Source organism: Ixodes scapularis, unplaced genomic scaffold (assembly GCF_016920785.2).
Source record: "Ixodes scapularis isolate PalLabHiFi unplaced genomic scaffold, ASM1692078v2 PGA_scaffold13__105_contigs__length_92229423, whole genome shotgun sequence".
In the NCBI taxonomy this organism is placed as follows: Eukaryota; Metazoa; Arthropoda; class Arachnida; order Ixodida; family Ixodidae; genus Ixodes; species Ixodes scapularis.
This window is the reverse complement of record NW_024609839.1, coordinates 37,980,050-37,996,237: the sequence shown is the minus strand read 5'-3', so window position 1 is coordinate 37,996,237 and position 16,188 is coordinate 37,980,050. Positions and strand designations below refer to the sequence as shown.

Here is a 16,188-nt window from a genome sequence, read left to right as displayed (position 1 = left end):
GGGACTATCTTCCCTGGCGGTTCTAAGTGTGCTCTTTGAAAGCGTGAAAACAACCCTACAACTTTGCAATTGTGTGTAGTTACACCTGACGAAGGATGGTCTCTTCCGAAAATCTCTGTCAATAAAGCCTACACTGCTTCTAATTTTATTCTCTACGTGAAAAAAAGTTGGATTTCCAGAAAAAAACATTAACTTACAATCAGAGTCATCGTCACTGCCGGAGAGCTCGCTGTCCTCACTGTCGGAAGGAATTCCACGGCTGTAAAACCGTTTGGGGTCCATTGTGTCTGCTCTACGAAGAAAAAACACCGTCGTGCACGTTGTTGCATCTGTGCAACATAGCTATTTTTTGCTTCCAAAGACAAACTTCGTCGATAATCTTAAGGTTTTTAGTATTTACATAATCAGCAGGACATTAAGTTGAGTCGCAAATTTTTTGTTTTGCATTACACTGTATAGAACGTGATATGCAGTAGTCAAGGCTTACCTGTGTCACTTGTTGAGCGTCCACGTGGTGGCTGTCACGCTTTTTAGAGAGCAGTTTCGCCGCCTGAGTACAGATGGCAGCACTGGACGGCTCGCCTCGCGGATGCATGTTGCAGAAATGCAACAACGTGCGGAACTAGCACTGAATGCATTTTGTAGATGTTTTTATCGTCGTTTATCGCTATGTTGCGAATATGCAACAAGGTGCAGTAAAGGGTTAAAGGTTGAGCACTAAGCCGCTTGCAGTGATTTCATAATGCGAATAACTTAAAAATTTTCAAGATTTTGCATCATGACCCTTTAACTAAAGCAGAAACGTGCCGAGTGTTTGTCAGATACACTAGAAAAAAAAAAAACCCCAAAAACTATGCAAACGCGTCTCATCTGGTCAAATTGCTCGATCACAGTGCTTGCACGCAACCTACTGTCTCATGGAAGCAGTTCACCAAATGACAAGTCCTAAAACCCCTCCCATTCTAGATACCGTGACCTCCGTTCGAAATCGGGATGCCGATTCAAACACCTTTGCCCTAATCTCTAAAATGACAAACTTTATTGAAACTAAAACAAACAAACATTAAAAGTGATATGCTGAAATACATGAGAAGAAAAAAGGGGAAAGTGCCCGAAATTTAGGCGCAATACGAAAACGGACAAATACGACACCAATCCGCAGAAAAGTTCAGAAGTCCGTGGCGAGGCTGCTGCCGAATACCTTGAGGAGGTCCTGGAGGTCCTGTGTGAGTAGACTACAAAGTCCCCCCACAGCAGCCCGGGGAGTGCCATCTGTCCAAGTATCTGACGGTAATGCTTATGGTTCCCGTTCAGCCGGTATACACGTGCGGTGCCGTTCGTCATATAAAAGTTCCACACCGTATTGAAACAAACAGTCTTTCTGGGTGTATGGGCACTTCACCACTACAACTGCATGAGGAGTTGGTTCAATTGGATCCCAGAGATTTCTTTGTCGAGATGGCAGCAGCCATGGGCATTCCGGGTCAACAAGGATGCCGCAGGGGAAGTTCTGCGCGTCGTGTCCAAGGGCACGCAAGCAACTCCCGTAGCATAACAGCAACAGGCTCGTACTTGATGCCATGCCTATTGAAAGAAAAGAGGCATGCAAGGGTCAGAAACCAGCTGCTACGAAAGGATCTGAGAAAAGGCTCGAGTATTGGACACAAACACGACAATGAATACACTATGTACCGACGGGCTTTAATCATGTTCACTGGTCGGGCACGTTCATTTCACCACGGCCACTTTGTTGGGAGATGCATAGCAACTCTGTTCAAACTGACTTTCGTGAGTTCATTTATAGTTCATTATTACTGAAATATTCAGCAAGAACCAGCTCCTCCTCGTCATCTCGTACACACAAACTCATGTTTAAAAATAAACCAGCGTACCCCTAGCAGCCCCTAGCGGCACCCTGCATGTGCAATGAAGTGACGGCAAAAGCTGAGGATTTAGTGACGGCAAAAGCTCTACTGGGAAGGCGGTTACTGATCCTTGAGGACTGTAGCCAAAGGCACTGGGGGTACAGCCACAAGCACCTGCCATCGCTCGCTTCCGTCATAACAACGCAGTAATGGCGGTGGTTTCGGTGTTTCATAGTTACTTGACTAACTTTCGTAAAGGGTCTATTGTTTCTACATTTGGTAGCAAAGGCACACTCCTCTGTCATCCACGACAGCTTGCATGTTGAAGGTCGGCCAGTGCTTTCTGTTGACAAAGTCTCGCTACACCTTCCTCGGAGCTGGGATCGGGATATGGGGGCCGTCGATGGCCCCCCAGACCTGAGGGATGTGGCACCTTGCTTCGAAATTGGCAACCGTCTGTCGTGCCTCCTTGGCATTTGCAGTCAAATGAAGTTCATCATAAACTTAGTTGTCGACGTCTGACAGAACAGGTACTGTCGAGACCGCTTATAACGAACTCGGTTATAACGAAGTAGCGGCTACAGCGAAGCGATCCCGATTCCCCATTGCCTTTTGCGCTTCGTTATAACCGAATTCGGTTATAACGAAATAGCGGATATAGCGAAGTGATTTCCGATCCTCGTTGGCTTCGTTGTAACCGGTCTCGACAGTACACATCTCTTGTGTTTACTGAACTGGTTGGCTGCAAATCTGTATTTGCAGTAGCTGGCAAGCTTATACAGAGCTATGGCCACCCTCTTGTCCACTTCCACAGGGGGCCTCACACACTGGAGATGGGGGGACACTTGTGGTGCAATTAGAGCAACCAGCTCTACAAATGAAGCCCTAGACATTCGGAAGTCTTCTTTCCAATCTTCGCCATGGAACTCCGTTTGAACTATCCGTTCCCACCAATCTCCAGACTCCGTCTTTGTGTTGCAGCGACCGAGGCCGAAGTGATGAGCAAGCAGCGGCAGTCTAAGAGCACTTTTAATGTATCAACACGTTTATATAGACAGCACTAGTGACACACACATTACAAGGTTGACAGACCTCATGCAGAAACTTAAACTGCGACGCAACATATTCCCCTCCTTAAAAAGAACATTAAGTAGGTTAGTAAATGGTTAGTATGTTAGTGCTGTAGGTTTGCTGAGTTGAGTTGAGAAAACATCTTTATTTAATACCATGGATTGCTGCTCTTGCCTTATAGGGTAACTGCAAAGAAAAAAAAAAACATTTTTTTTAAGCAGCCTAATTGGGACAAGCATGTCACAAAACAAATGTTCCGTGAAAAAATTTTTTTAGCAATATTTACGTCGCAGGACGTAATTTAGTCGAAGTCAGAACCTCTCCACATCTGAAACTCCCACTCTTTCAACCCCCGCAGAAAAGAATTACACCCCACCCCGAACTTCATGTCATCCGTGATGAGAACTTCATGACATCTGTATTCCTCCATGTCTTTTGTTTTCTTCACAATTCCGGCCAAGACAGCAGGACTGAAACCAAAGCCACTTTTGTATCGCCGCACATATACCTTTAGGCAGGCTCTGCTTGGGAACACCAGTATGCCCTCTCTTCTGACATGTTTGTAAAGCCTTGGGCTGTTCATCCTCATGATGATGCATTTTAGTAGCCAGTCTGGATTTTACTTCATTTCTTTCGTTGACTTACGGCGAGCAACTTGGAAACATTGCGTCACAGCAAGTTTTTGCTTGGGTGGGAGTTTTCAAACTGTCGGCAAGGACACTTTCAGCTTTTCACTTTGCTACATAAGTTTTGTAATAGTCTGATCGTAGAGTGAGAGCGTGGCCTTCAGCTGTTGGACAGCTTGTGTTCGGGTTCTTCTTTTCTTTGAGAGGCGTGCTGTTTGATTGTGGCTGCACAGTTTTTTTAAACAACTTTGATTCAAAAAAGCTTTCCTTAAATGCTTGCATGGGATACATGGCTTATTGACCTCACTTGTAACTCCGTGACATCTCAGGCTAGAAATAGTAGTGTCCAAGACCACTGATTTTGCATTTCCCAGAAGGAACGGAAACTCGTCGATCATACCTGCACCCACACAAATGCTCATGGCATCGACTTTCCCGAGAAGTAATTCAGGGTCATGATACACCTCCTGCTGTTTGCTGTACGCCTTTGATGAACACTTCTGGTTTTACAGAGCTTGCTGCTTCGGAGAACACAACCAACTTCCTTGCAAACAGGACGCTTTTGTCTTGCCCACATTGACGCATGCTGTAGGCGACAGTTAGCGGTGAAACATTCAGCGTGTGTTTCCCCCCACGAACAGGATGGCAAGGTCAGGTTCTCAAACGAGGATGCGCGCAAAGCTACCTCGATGTCGACAGTTGAAGGGAAACTAACGTCTTCCACACATTTCTTGCTGGGTGGAACTTGGTTTCTGGTTCTCGCGGGCAACTTTCTCTTTGCTACCAGTTGCTTGGACAAGTACGTGGGAAGATTTGGAAACTGCGTTGGCACTGCGCCGGGAAGCAGCAGAGGTCTTGTTCTGTCCAGCTGGAGGAGTTCTCCATTTAAAGTGTGCTCAAACTGCTGTGATATGTACTATTCGTCAATGTAAAGTTCGCGCACAGCGTAGTTCTCTTCAAGTTGCTTGTCAGCGCAGGGAATCACCCGCTGCTGTTGCGCAAACACACTTTCATCCTTGGGCACACCGAAGAGAGGAAGTTTCTTCTTGCAAGATTTGTAACCTGTCGAACACCCAGGCACAAAACAGTGGCCCTGTTTTCTAGGCATGAATGTACGTGACCAGCACAGGAGCTCATTGAGGAGATACACGAAGCAGAAACTTAGCTCAACTTACGACAACACACCATACAGACGCGTTCAGAGACTGTGGCAACTGCCCCTCGTAGCCAGTGCGACGTGTAAAGGCCCAAACGAACAAGATATTTAAAAATATGTTGTGGAGACACGTCTCCGACATAAGTAGTGCGGCGATCTGCTTCTGTCAGTTTCTTTTGCCAGGAGGAAAGTTCGTTCCGTCAGATTTTGCCCGTGTTCTCCACGGACTTTTTGAGCGTGCTCACCACGTGTGTCCGGGCAGCCACTCACAAGCTCTATTGGCTGTCGGTCAATCGATCAAGGCCTCCACCGCTCTTCAGGTCCCGAAAACAGGAAAGGGGAGGGCTGTGTTCTTAATCTTACCCAAATAGATCCGAGCTACTCTGGCGGGTTATCACGTGATAACGCAAACAGTGCAATGCTGGATGCAGGTAGGCTTTTGAGTGCAAAGGTACAAAACCCTTACTCTGTAGCAGAGTGTAAGATAGACAGGTGGGGAAACGGCCCATAGAAGCCTACCGCAGCGCCGTAACCGGATTGTGTGCTCGTCTGCTTGCGGGTACCCCCCCCCCCCCCCCCTTTGCGACAGATGGTGCTGCGGCGAGAGGAAAAAAATTGGAATCGGATTTGCATGGAACTTTATGGGAGAGTGCGCAAAATAAACCGAGAGCACGACAGTCCTCCATTTTAAATCCACAAAAAATTATCTCCGTCAGTTTAGCCGGTCGCCACCGGTCGCCCATTTGGAGTGAAAGTTTGCTGTGCTCCACATAGATGGCGTCACAGAAAAAGAGAAAACCGAGGGGGACACAATCCGGTCTCTCATTTGGCTCTCGTTTCCCCACCTGTCTATCTTGCACCTTGCTCTGGAGTAAGATCAATTTTGACCACGTCCCAGGATACGAGGGCCCGGCAGAACAGATGGGCAGCATTGGCAGGTGGCGTGCGACGTCAAATCTGACGAGCACCGAGGTCACGGCGGAGGAAGCGAGGAGGAAAATCGTGATGTTGGCTTGGTGGTGTTCAAACAGACATCGGACTGCCAAACGCTTCAACTTCCACGATTTTTGCGGTATTCGTGTCGCCTCACGATTTCAACAGTGTCCTGGTTGGACAGGCCTTAAGCTAGAAAGAGTGCCCCCTGCAGTTTCCGGCTTAGTGGCTTCAATGCCTCTCGTAGGAGCTGCCCAGTGGTCGTCGCACTTTTCCTTCCAGCCATTGTACCTGCGTGAATATGTCCAAGTTCCTATGCACTTTGATTTATGCCTTGCGAGTTCTCTGCCTCCCGATTATTGTGTAATGTTATAATTTGCTAAATATTGATTTTAAAAATAAAGTGTATGTGTTGATTCACCATAAATTATTTATGTAAATTTTAGAGTGCAGCTCTTAGGAGCCTGTTTCTGGCTTGAGCGGCATAAGCTGTCGTCATAGTTAAAAAAAAATACTAATCAGCATCAACAGGAGTTCCTTCAGAGTTTGCCAAAAAGGAAAAAAATATACCTATAAGATGCACCACCAAAAAGTTTGAAAAAAAAGTGTCTTATACATTGGAGAATACGGTAATCGTCTCTGGAAAGCGAGGCAAATACTCTACCCCTCCTTTTGTCTTGCCACAGTACAAACTTCACTCTGCCTATTTACAAGTTCGACACACTTGGCAAAATCTCGAACCTCTGCATGTGGTTTACATACTTTTTTCTTTCGGTAATGAAGTCTTCCATGTCAATGACGAGTCAGTTAACCGGATGGAAACCTTTCTGCAATTAGTCTGGAGCTGCTGATACTAGTTGACTTTCTGGAAAGGGCTGTAAGCTAAAACCTGTACGAAAGGACACTGCAGACGGCTTATAAATTTCTCAACTTACTGGAAAAATGTGGAACCTTAAGGTGTTGCCAGGGCCCTGTTCTTGACACCTACAAAACAAAACGAATGTGGATTCTTTGCCTACATCCAGTCCTTCCTGTGGAATGACTGGAATGCCTTTGGCAACAATCTTTTCAGTCTCAACCCCATAGTTTATTTTTCAAATAAGGGGTTCAAACAATTGTTTCCAAGGAATGGTTCATGGAAGTGGTGATGAGTGCCAACAGCCAGGGTAGTTTGTGGCTTTGTAGATTTTCCCGGGTTGGGAACAGTGAACTGAAGGCTGAACTGAAGATGAGCTGCATTGGCTGATGTAGTGACATCTGTCCCATTATGCTGTTCTTTCTGCCTTCATTGTTTGTGATTTTTTTGTTGCATTCTTTCTAAACAGATGTCTAATATCGGCAGCAATATTAGTCCTCTGTAAAGATGCCTAGCCTGTGGTGATAACATGGATCTATTATTGCTTCTTAGGACCCCTCTGCATTGCACCTGTTATCTCATTTACTTTGACATTATTGGGGCTCTAATGTAGTTATTCCAGCTGGCTGTCAAAGTGGAGCAGGCAACTGCTTCTTTTTTTGGTAGCTGTGCATAGAATTTTCAACATTTTGCATCATTAATGTGCACCTTCTTGGGCGTGAGCGACGAAGTGGGCCGTCTCACGCTGAATGCAAACAAATTGAGAGTTGCTCATCATTTGTGACTACCGTAAAATCCCGAGAGATGCCCCACCCCCGAAAGATAGCCCACCCCTATTTTTGGCTTGATTTGCTATATTGTTTTAAACACTGAAAGCTTGCCCACTCTTAGTCATAGTAGCGTTGGGATCAATGATGGCCTCGACGTAAATGTGGCTGGTTCGCTATGGTGGGGTATAAGCGAACATTGCTGACTTGGAAGTATAGTCATCTTTGCTTCATTGCCCCCCGCCGGCATAACAAGCTTGGAAGTGGAAAAACCTAACAATAGCAATTTTTTAAAAACTTTTCTTGATTGTACACTGAAAGTTAGCCCACTCCATATTCTCAGCCAATTTGCTCTTAATGTTAGGTGGGCTCTCTCTTGTGATTTTACGGTATACATCATGCTCTTCAGACCGGTGTGTTTACGGCGTCCTCAGAAGGGGTCTCCCAATTTCCACCCGATGACGTCGCAGATGTATGATGCTGTTGCCTGCCGGAACTTCCACGACCAACTGCCGGGATTACGACATCTGACAGCGTGAACCAATGGCTCCCATGACCTCGTTTGTAGCCTCTTTTGCGTTGCTGCAGTCTACAAAGCCTCTTCGATAGACGTCGTTTCGCACATCGTACGACGCCCAGTGCACCTTTACCCGAAGTTTTTGCCTCGTGTGGTCCGTGACGAGGCGGGGATTATCTTGCTTTCAATGATGAGCTGTCCAGTGTAAGGCAGCTTCTTTTTCGCCTCGTTTTTCTGGATGTCGAGACATCTGGTACACCCCCATGCCAGCACTGTTCAGAAGCCTTAAAGTCTGCAGATTCGTCCAGCGTTGTTGCAGTGCAGTACGACTTCACACTTCTTTGTGTCACCGAAAGCCAGAGGGGGCAAAACCGTCTGATAATACTTTGGAATGGTCTTTGCCGAGTCATTGCAGCCAGCGTTGGTCGTCGTCGCGGCTCGCGTGGAGCAAGCCTTTCGCATCCATTCTCGTTGCCTGCCGGAAAAAGAATGACTGGGCTATATAGGCGGATGAATTGATCCAGCACATTCCTTTTTATGACTTTAAAGTAAATGGTTGAGTTACTTGAGCTAGAGGCCATTGTTTGGATGCTCGTGACATTGTGCCGGTTGACAATAACACCTTAACTTGTTGCTCTGCCAAACCATGAAAAAGCTCTAATGGAGGCAACGGAAAGCCCTGGCAGGACGAAGTAGCTGTGCATGCAATGCTGTGCAAATAAGCAGATGCTTGCGCATCCTTGCTTTAGCGCTTTCGATAGGTGAAACGTAAATAGTATATCATACTCGCAGGAGGGCAGTCTGTTTTGAGTAGTGTTTAAGGAACCCTGCAAGTCTCGTGAATTACTTTGCATCAAGTTTGAGGTCCAGTTTTAAATGACAGTCTTGGTTCTTTAATGGTATTGCCTGATGAAGGACACCTGCACACAAAAGTCCCAAGTCTCCAGTTCACTTATTCTTTACTTTCTAATGCAAACCACGCAAGAAATAAGTTGAACTGCTGTTATCCTTGGGAGATTCATGGCTTTAGGGGAGTGGAAAGGTTGACTTTGCACTTCTTTCGTGAAAAGAACTCCCTTAGAGCCTGAATCTGCCCTGTTGATAGGCACATTTATGTTACTAGCCCATGAAAGTGCAAGCTTTATTGTGTGCTGAGTTTACTGCCTAGCAGGCTTTACACACATTGTCAACCTTGAATGTACCATGTTTACTCGCGTAATTAACACACCTCTTTTCCCGAAAACTGAGGCTATTTTTGAGGGTTGCGACAATTACGGTCATCTTTATTACTCTCGTAATTAAGATACTTCTTTTCCCAGAAACTACCGTATTTTTGCAATTCTAAACACCCCCCCGATTTTAAGCATTCCCCCCCCCCCCCCCCCCCCCCACTTTCAAACATAAACACATGAAAAAAAGTTTGCACGCGAATGTAAGCACCCCCCTCCCATCAAGAAATTTGAGATCGGAGACGCCGGTATCGCCGAGCGCCGGAGTCGCAAACGGCCGCTGGCACTTAGTTTTAACGTCAGTTAATAGATGGCAGCACATACCGCCATTTTCCACTTTCGCATCCATGCAGGTTGCGAAAGAGGGTGCGTTGCCGTACCCTCTTGAAGATGTTTTGTCTGTTTTGTCTCCTTGTGCTTGTTGCAGTCAGTTGTTTAATCTGTTAAGCCTATTCATCCGCATTAGCCTCGTAGTGGTATTCCGTTCACTGTGCGCACGTGGTTTGCAAAAGTTGTCCGTCATGAGTGCGAAGAGAATTTCAAACACGATGAAGTTCAAGAGAACGGTTATTTCTTACGCGGAAGACAACGGAAATCACGGCGCTGCTGAACAGTTCGGAGTGCAGCGTTATGTGCAAGCCGAGGCTGTTTGGAGTGGATGATGAAGAGGAACGGTTCCTCTTTGAGACGCCGCACCGCTACCTGCCAGAAGCTACCGCTGGACTTTGAGGACAAGCTTGTCAACTTCCAACATTATGCAATGAAGCTGCGTCGCGAATCTCGCTACGGACTCGGGCAGATCGGCAATGCCGATGAGTCCCCTGTGTACATTCACATGCCAACCCTACTGAAAAAAAAAAAAATTTGAAATTCAAACGGGGGGCACACTGGTTGACCCGTCTGAATCAAACGGGTGACAAACCTGTCGATCCGTTTGGATCAAACGTGATCATGGGATACGGGTACCCGTTTGAAACGGTACCCGTTTGAAGCGGTACCCGTTTGATACGGATGCCCATTTGATACAGGTGCCCGTTTGATACAGGTGCCCGTTTAAAACGGGTGCCCGTTCGACCTGGCACGTACGTGACCACACGTTTGAACGTGCCATTCGAATTGGCAAATTATGCTCTAGCCCTAAATGGGTAACGTCTGGGAGGCTGGTATCTTACACTTATTTAAGACGTCCCGAAACTCGTAAACCTATTTATAACATGGACGAAACACGTACAACAAATGTGCTCGCGTAGGTGTTTGCAAATGGACAGGAAAACAGACACAAAAGATTGTTTTCAATTCTCCTCGAATTTTATTACCTCTTCTGTAGACAAGTACAAACGGTGAAATGTGAGAGGCACTCTAAGCTTTTACATACAACTGAGAAGATTGCAAAGCAAACAACAACTGAGGTAATTCTAGACTATGAAGGCAGACTTTCGGGGAAATTATTCTCCCGGCTGCCGCGGGAATAGACGCTGCATAATTCTATAGATAATCTGGAAGAGTATGCATAGAAGAACGGTCAATCATTGCCAACAAGTAGGTTGCAGTGCACTTACCATAATAATAAGCAGGCTTGAAAGATGTACTCCGTGATATTTGTTGACACGGTCAAAGCAGGACAACCGCACAAACACAAACGGGAGGGAACGGCTCCTTTGAAGTTTCAACACAATGCGGTGCGCAAGTTGTCATTTGACGAACCCAACCAAACCGCAAGAATTCCTGACTTCTTTGAAGAATCGCTTGTTGCCGATATACGTGTACGAGTTTTCGAACACTGATAGCTTTGGTGTACATTCAATACGTTGTCGAGAAACACGTAGAACACACCGCAGGGTTAGGCGACATATGTTGTCGAGAAACACGTAGAACAAGACCGCAGGGTTAGGCGACAGATCGAAGCAGGTAGGACGCACGAAGTTCGAACTGCAACTGACAACAAGCAGACAAAAGGCGCACCCGTCCGGATCTCGATGCTTATCAGCGTGTAGCTCGCGCGATGCTGCGGTTCACCTGACAGTGGTGTTAAGAGAGGAAGGAGGGGGCGCGTTGAAGGCTCACGACACCGGGACAGCCTTGTACCCTTTCCCCAGGCATTTCAGTGAGACATGTTTTTGTAGCCTCGGAAAGCAGGCGCGCGCGCTGGAAATGACGGCGGCCAGAAGCTCGGCTTGCGCCCGAGCGAAGAAAGTACTCAGCGCGAGCTCGTCGTTTGACGGCTGCAACGGCGGGCGTGCTCTCGCAATGCTCGATGTTCTTGCAGCCGCGTGTTCGTGTGCTACCTTCGCTGCGTCTTGAATTGAAGTGAAATGGAGTCTAGAAGTACATTCTTTCACGCGTTTGCATCTTCTGGGAGAGAGATTCGAGCTGAATAAATAAATTGAAGAAACAAAGATAGACAAAGTTTTAAAGTTCTGTCAAAAATATAGGCTCACCAACGTCGCGCGTTTACGTAAAAAAAAAAGTTAGTTTTAGTTACAGCACGAACATCAGCACAATTAAAATATAAATATAATTACTTGCATAACGCGGGAGATCTGAAATCGATGAACCGGCGCTCCCAGCCTTCCGGAAACATTGACTGCCACGGCTGAAACAGGCGTGCCCATGCCGCCGATCTGTACGTTCAATATCACAGGGGCTCCGGGGAGAGCCGTTTGATTAAACCGGTACAGTTTGCCGGTCATCGGTCACTCGTCTGTGCAGCATGGTCACCGGTTTGAGCAAACGTGCGACAACTTTGCCCAAACGAGTCGCCCATTTGCCCAGACGAGCGACGTGCTTGCCAAAGGATTGACCTGTTTGTCCAAATAGGTGAACGTTACGGCTCATACGGGGGACCTCTTTGAGCCAAACGGGTGACCCCTTTGACAAACTGGTGGCCGGTATTGCTAAACTGTTACCCGTATGAACCCGTTTATTTTCATACAGGCGCCAAATGCTTTTTTTTCAATAGGGAAGGACGTGCACCTTGAACGAAGTAGGCGCCTGAGAAGTAAAAGTGCGTACGACTGGCTATGAGAAGCAAAGGGTGACCTTAATGCTGTGCATCACAGCCGACGGTCAAAAACTTGCGCCCTACATCATCTTCAAAGAACTAGTCGCAAGAGCGACCAGTCTTTTGTTGACCGTGGTGCAAACTGGTGGCAAGCGGGCTACTCTCCAGTCTTTACTTTATTTATTTCCTTTAGAACATTTATTCCTTCCTTTTGATTCTAATAAATTCATATTTTTTCTGCAAATTTTATATTTTCGGGTCATGTTCCGAATCTGAACACTCCCCCCCCCCCCCCCTCTTCGAACATCTCTGGTTTGAAAAAAAGGGGGTACTTAGAATCTAGGAAATACGGTATGTATGTGGCACCGGTAGGTAGTACCGCGATTATTGCATAAACACTACGACAGGTTAAAGGTGGAAAAACTATAACAGTTTGATTTTTATTAACCAATGTGTGTATTGTTAGTCAGTTACTCTGAATCCGTACAGGAGCCACAGCAACACCCTCAAGAAACTAAAGGCCGGTTCAGACACTTGCGTTTGACTGCGTTCTAGTGCGGAACGGCATGCTTGCGGCCGACTGCAGAAGCGGGTCGCCTAGCAACCGACGACGCTTGGCGTTCCGCAACGCACTGCAACAGAGTTGGGCCAGGCTGAACTTTCCAGTGCGGAGGAGCATGCGGTCGGTTGCGGTGGACCAATCGCAATTCGCGAAAAAAAGAACGCCGAAGCGCATGCGCGGCGCTGGCAACTACATCCGGTTCGTCCCGTTTTTCCGGTCGGGGACGTCTGCTTCTGAAGTTTCTTCTACGTATTCACCTCTGCCTCGTCATACGGAAGTATTGAAAGAAGTCCTGGCCGTTGTCCAGGCGCATGTCGCGCACCAGATGGTGGTACTCCCCGAAAGTTTCGCGGGACCGCAGGAGTGAGCGCACCCACTCGCGGTCGGGGTGGCGTCGCCGCTGGAGCAAAATCATCGCGGTGGTAGCCCGCACAACCAGGGGCCAGTTCGCCTCACTGCCCGCCTGTGCAATGTATCCCCGCACGCCGTCTAGGAAGAGATTCCTCAGGTTTTCTGTTTCTTCCAGTCTCGACAACCCCGGCGAACACGGAGAAGTCGCGGCCATACCGACGCTACCGTCGGACGCCGCCATGTTCGTTGTGATCATAGTTGCTTGAATTTATTCGCTGCAAGTCGCGGAAGTTGCGGTTTCGATTGGTGCGCCGCAAGAGCCGATAGCAAGCTCCTATTGGTTCTTGACTGCGGCGGACGGCGCTTCCACGCAACTGTGTGTACAAGCCATCCGCAAGCGCACTCCGCATCGTTCCGCAGTCGCGCTTCCGTAACCGAACGCACCGCAGTCGAACGCAAGTGTCTGAACTGGCCTTAAGGCCCGCTCACTTCCTGTGTGACGTCACGCACCCCGATCCACTTTCAGTTCCGTTGCCATATCAATCATGCCCGGTTCTGCTGTTGGGTTCGATGTGCTATCTGCCACTGTGATCATTGTTCGTCTGTAACAAGAAATGCAATGGTGCTCCAACTTAATCTCGTATATGTCCATGAACTTCATTCTTCAGAGCTCAAGTCTCGGCGCAATATCGGCGAAAAAAGAACAGAAAGGTGAAACGAAGCAGTTACGCTGGCTATGGCTAAGCCTCGTTACGCCTCTCCGGTGGGTGTTTGGTTTTTTCGCTTGCATTCCACAACGTTCTCCCCGAAAGAAGTGAACAGGGAAGGAGCAAGAAATATATCCGGTGCATGTGTGTGCGCATGTGCTTTCAAAGGAAGTGACGTCAACAACGCTCTTTGGATTTCGATTGGTAGAGGCGATGACGGTATCTGCAGAAGAAAACAAAGAAAAGTGAGCGGAAATCGGTAAACCGGAAGCTCCACCATTAACGGACGTGACGTCAAAATGACATATGAATACTTTACTATTACGTCGCTTCGAAAGAACGATGTAATATGGGGTGCAATGCGTCCGCGCCGTGCCGTCGAACTATGGACTGCACCCCGATAATTGAGTTGTTGTATTCGGCGGACAAGTGCAACCGGAGCCATCGGAATGCTTTTGAACTCCCGGAGCACGTATCTCGGAAGCAATACCGCCTAGCGAAGACTTTAGTGCGGTGGCTATGTGATGAACTACGCGGGGAGTCGGGGCTGCAGAGACTGCGTCTGTCAAGTACTGTCATGACTGTGGAGGACCAATTGCTGTGCGCCCTTCGGCTTTACGCTACGGGGAGCTTCCAAGGCATCGTGGCGAGCGACGAGGTCATAGCACGGGATCAAGGCACGGTCAGCATCGCTTTGCTGGCCGTGTTTGTCGCTATTGTGCGCCATCTGGGGATGGCGCACAATAGGCCTTGTGTCCCAGTTCGAGACCTGCCAAAGCCGTGCTGTCGTAGGGCCCTCTGCAGGCCGCTCTGGCAGTTCCTTACGCCAGCTGCAGCGGCACCACCAAAAAAGTCTGTCGTCGATCTAGCCTCTCTGGCAGTCCTGCTGTCCAGGGAGGCCAGCGACGACAGGGAGCCCCTCATCGTCATCGTCGCCACCAAGCCGGCAGTTCCGCAAGGACTGAGGTGCTGTGACATCCAAGGCCCTCGTCAGCACCCTTGGTGCCAAGGGAGCTCCCTGTAGAAGTGCGTAAGACTCTTTCCGGTCCCCAGACACGAGGGTTCGTGAACTGCGCAGTTTCTTGAGCTCCTGCTCCTTACAGTTTTTAGCACATCCATTGTGCCACCCTTGCAGAAGCATGGTGCTGCTTCGGATATATGTAATTGGGGATTTTAAGTGTAATGGTGGTTCCGAGGGCGTACCTCTCCATAGGTTAACCTTTTATTTTACAACAGAAATGAGGTAATGAGTATTGTGTGTCCGTGACCGTGGTTGGTTAGTTGAGTTCATATGGCAAACACAGACAGGCCGCCTCTTTCCCCGCAGCAAACTCTGTTATTTTATGTCATGTATTTCCTCATGTGTTATTGGATATTAGATTGTGTAACAGGTATGACGAAGTAACCTGGGATCAAATCATTTTGCCTCTCTTTCAAATTATCTCATTTTCCCCTCTGCTGCATTATGTTCTTCCTTTCCAGGTGTGCCACATTTTTATGTATTCTTTGTGATTATAGAATTTTGATATATTTTTGTTGTTTACAAAGAGGGTACACATGAGTGGATTGTGACAGAGATATTCTTTTAGCAATAAAAATCTTTGCAAAAATTGCAAATGTTTTCCTTGCACAAAATGCTACTACACATTGCAGTACAAAACTGTATGTGCAATTGAAAACAAACTTCTGTTTATTATGTGAGAGTTCGATGAAAGATGTTATTGTGGCGTCAGCAGGGTCGAGGACTTCCTTCTTGACAATCCTTGCCAAAAGGGACCTCAGGATACCATCCAGTGCAGTTGACAGGAAAGGAGTCATTGGCTTATTGGTCTGGAATTCCGCCAGGAATGGCTCCATTTCCCCAGCAATCGACAATACGAAGGCTAGTTTTGCTGACAGCAGCTCCGTCACCCACTGCTTTTTCAACTACTATGTCATAGCTGGAGCATGTTGGCCGCTTCTTTGCTTTTGTTGAGCCTTCCAGAAACTTGGCTAAGTTAGGAAGGACCACCGGTGCCCTAGAAATCACCTTACTGGTTTCCAGCCATCGCACTGAGCAGAATTTCATTGGGAATTGTTTGCTTCCTGTCATGAGCACATAACCGGCACGACGAGCAGGTACAGACTTGAAAAGGTTGTAACAGCTGCGAAGGAAAGTTACCAAGCCCCAGCGAGTTGCGGTGTGACCTGCTTTGTAAGCACCATTTATAACATGAAGCCCGCAACTTCCAATATCTAGGATCTGGTGACTAGTCATCTGATGATCTTAGTTCTTCTTTCAGAGACCTAAGCAACTTCAAATTGACATTGGGCCCATCCATCGAAACTTGCAAAATCTTTGTTTGGCTCATTTCTTGAGTAGCGCTGCGGAGAGCAGAAGCCAGGTCTTCTGCACATGAGTGCCCCAGGAAACACAAAGTTAGGTACCGAGTTTTCACACAGCCATCCCAGTACCTGACTAGTACGTCCGTCTGTTGCTTTTGGGCGACCTTGTTCAAACACTGGTCAAACGCAACAACCGAGTACGGCACACTGCTGAGGCTTGAG

At 47.5% G+C, this 16,188-nt stretch overlaps 1 pseudogene; it reads right to left on the bottom strand.

Moving 5' to 3' along the window:
• Window positions 1–1,404: 1,404 nt before the first annotated feature.
• Window positions 1,405–16,188, bottom strand: part of LOC120841138 — an 85,100-nt pseudogene continuing 70,316 nt past the window's right edge.